Here is a 3,954-nt window from a genome sequence, read left to right as displayed (position 1 = left end):
GGGGAGAAATAATTAAGGCTAATTAATGAATGTCTAATCCCAACAGTACGCACACTGCTCGAGGAGATCTCAAACGTCTGCCTTTTGAATTTCTTCTGGACAGATGTCTAGAAGTTCTAGGGTTAGACGCTTAGTGCACCACGTGTTTTGATGTATCTGATCTTCAGGAATACCAAAGGATTGGTTCTTGGAGATTTCTAACTCAGATATCTTCTTAACTGGTAGAAGTATCAGAGTCAGAGGCAGAAACACATTTGTTTATATCAGAGTCTCATTTTACATTTTCAGAGCCACACTTCATTCAGGGCAATTTTTAATGTTCAGATTTTCTAAGATAAAAAGAAATCTATCTTCAGCTAGAGGCTTAGTAAAGATATCTGCCCATTGATGTTCTGTATCAATGAACTTTAATGTTACTATCCCTTTCTGAACATAGTCTCTGATAAAATGATGTTTTATTTCTATGTGTTTAGCTCTGGAATGTAGAATAGGATTCTTACTTAGACAAATGGCAGTAGTATTATCACAAAAAATAGGAATGTTACTCTCGAAGATTTGCAGATCTTCTAACTGATGCTTCATCCAGAGCATCTGAGTTGTGCACAGTGATGCTGAGATGTATTCTGCTTCTGCAGTTGATAGAGCGATAGTTGACTGTCTTTTGCTAGCCCAGGATATCAGATTGTTTCCCAGAAGCTGGCAGTTTCCAGATGTGCTTTTTCGTTCTAGTCTATCTCCTGCATAATCTGCATCACAATAACCCGAAAGTCTATACTCTGATGTTTTCTCATACATCAGGCCCAGGTTAGGAGTTCCTTTCAGATACTTGAGAATTCTCTTAACTGCTGTTAAATGAGATTCTATAGGATCTGATTGGAATCTGGCACAAAGACAGACACTAAAGAGAATATCAGGACGAGTAGCAGTCAGATAGAGAAGAGAGCCTATCATACCTCGATAGAGCTTCTGACAAACCTTGTTGCTTACCTCTTCCTTTTCAAGAATGCAAGTTGGGTTCATGGGAGTTTTTGCAGAGTTGCATTTAGTCATGTCAAATTTCTTCAGAACATCTTTAATGTATTTACTTTGATGAACGTATGTGACTTCTGAAGTTTGGTTAATTTGAATTCCTAGAAAGAACTTTAGTTCTTGCATTAAACTCATTTCAAATTCTGCCTGCATTAACTCAGAAAATTCTTGACAAACAGAGATATTAGCTGAACCAAAAATAATATCATCAACGTAAATCTGGCATATCATGAGATCATTGTTAAGGTTTTTACAGAAGAGTGTGGAATCAACTTTCCCTCTGATAAAATTTTGTTCCAGAAGAAAATTGCTTAAACGTTCATACCAAGCTCTGGGAGCTTGTTTAAGTCCATATAAAGATTTCTTAAGTTTAAAAACATGTTCTGGAAAGTTTGGATTTTCAAAACCTGGAGGTTGGTTGACATACACTTCTTCTGATATGTAACCATTAAGGAATGCGCTCTTGACATCCATTTGATATAATTTAATAGAGTGATTAATAGCAAAAGATACAAGAAGACGAATAGATTCTAACCTTGCGACTGGAGCAAAGGTTTCATTATAGTCAATACCTTCTTGTTGGCTATAACCTTGAGCTACCAGTCGAGCTTTATTTCTGACGACTTCTCCTTTCTCATTCAGCTTGTTTCTGAATACCCATCTAGTTCCAATAACATGAGTGCCTCTGGGCTTTGGAACAAGATCCCAGACATCATTCTTTGTAAATTGATCTAATTCTTCTTGCATGGCTGAAACCCAGTCGTTATCTTGAAGTGCTTCATCACAGGATGTAGGCTCAATCAGAGACATTAGTCCCAGAGGAGTATCTTCAGAGGTCCTGAAGGTAGATCTGGTTCTGACAGGTTCGTCCTTGTTTCCCAGAATCAAATCTTCAGATACGTTGATACGACTTTTAGCTTTCTTTGGGATTTCTGGGATTTAATTTCTTCAGAATTCTGAGTGACAGTTGCTTCTGGAGTTTTATCAGATTCTACAAGAGTGATTTCTAAGTCTGCAAACTTTTCAACTAGCTTTGACTTTTCAGGGTCAAGCTTATCATCAAATCTGACATGAATTGATTCTTCCACAATTTTGGTTTCTGTGTTGTATACTCTGTAGCCTTTAGAGCGTTCTGAGTATCCTAACATAATACCTTTCTCTGCTTTGGAATCGAACTTGTTCAGATGTTCTTTAGTGTTTAAGATAAAGCAAGAACATCCAAAAGGATGAAAATATGAAATGTTTGGTTTTCTTCCTTTACACAGTTCATAGGGAGTCTTTTCCAGAATAGGTCTTATAGAGATTCTATTCTGAATGTAACACGCTGTATTTACAGATTCTGCCCAAAAGTGCTTTGCCACATTAGTTTCATTGATCATGGTTCTGACCATCTCTTGGAGTGTCCTATTCTTCCTCTCTACAACTCCATTTTGTTGTGGAGTTCTAGGGCAGGAGAAATCATGGGATATTCCATTAGAGTCAAATAATTCCTCAAAATCTTTGTTTTCAAATTCCCCACCATGATCACTTCTGACTCTAATAATTTTAGAGTCAAATTCTTTTTGCACTTTGGAGCAGAAACTAGTGAATACAGAGTGAGACTCACTCTTGTGCTTTAGGAATTTTACCCATGTCCAGCGACTGTAATCATCAACAATGACTAGTCCATACTTCTTTCCATTAACTGATGCTGTTTTCACAGGACCAAATAAGTCAATGTGAAGAAGTTCCAAAGGCTTAGAGGTAGAAACAACATTTTTCTTTTTAAAGGATGTTTTTGAAAATTTTCCTTTCTGACATGCTTCACACAGAGCATCTGAAGAAAACTTCAGTTTAGGTAGGCCTCTGACTAACTCGAGTTTGGTTAGCTGAGAAAGTTTCCTCATGCTAATGTGGCCCAAGCGTCTATGCCATACCCATTGCTCTTCATGAACTGACATCAGACATTTAACATTCTGTTCTTTTAAATCAGAAAGATTAATTTTATAGATGTTGTTTTTCCTCTTGCCTGTGAAAAGGACAGAGCCATCGTTCTGATTAATGGCTTTAAAAGTTTTTTGATTAAAGATTACATCATAACCGTTATCACTTAATTGACTTATGGATAACAAGTTATGCATTAATCCTTCTACGTAAAGGACATCAGATATAGAGGGAAGAGTACCATTACCAATAGTTCCGGAGCCTCTGATCCTTCCTTTCTGATCTCCTCCGAAGCCTACGAATCCAGCGTCTTTAAGTTCCAGGCTTTGGAACATAGACTTTCTTCCCGTCATGTGTCGCGAGCATCCAGAGTCCAGGTACCATGACTGGTGTCTGAACTTTGCTGCATAGGATATCTGCAACATAGACAATCTTATCTTTTGGTACCCAGAATCTCTTGGGTCCTTTCTGATTAGTTCTCCCAGAGTTTCTTATAACTTTGGGTTTTCTAGCATTTTCAAATTTTTGTTCTTGGGTGTGTGTATAGTGATATGAAAAAGGAGATTTAAGTTGGTCACTGGTAGAAGTTTTATCTTCCTTAGGATCATACCCAATTCCCTTTTTATTGTTCTGACTGACTCCATAAATCATGGATGCCATAATACTCCTATCTATCCCATTTTTCAGAAATTCTTGAAAGGCTACTTCGTATTCATAAATTATTTTATTTGAAGTTTGTGGTACTTGAGACAACACTTCTTCTAATTCTAAGCTTTTTCTTTTTGCTCCATCTCTTTCTAATGTTAAGAATCTGATTGTATCTTCTTGTGCTAGAATTGTCATCTCAAGTTCACTACATTCTTCAAATTTTGCTTTAAGACAGCCTTTTATGTTTTTAAACTTTTGTTTTAATTTCTGATATGAGCTAAGAGTTTCTGACAAGCATGATTCTAGATCAGATCGAGAAAGTTCAGAAAATACCTCTTCAGATTCTTCATCTGA

This window comes from Lathyrus oleraceus, chromosome 5, assembly GCF_024323335.1.
Source record: "Lathyrus oleraceus cultivar Zhongwan6 chromosome 5, CAAS_Psat_ZW6_1.0, whole genome shotgun sequence".
Lineage (NCBI taxonomy): Eukaryota > Viridiplantae > Streptophyta > Magnoliopsida > Fabales > Fabaceae > Lathyrus > Lathyrus oleraceus.
This window is presented reverse-complemented; position numbering follows the sequence as displayed.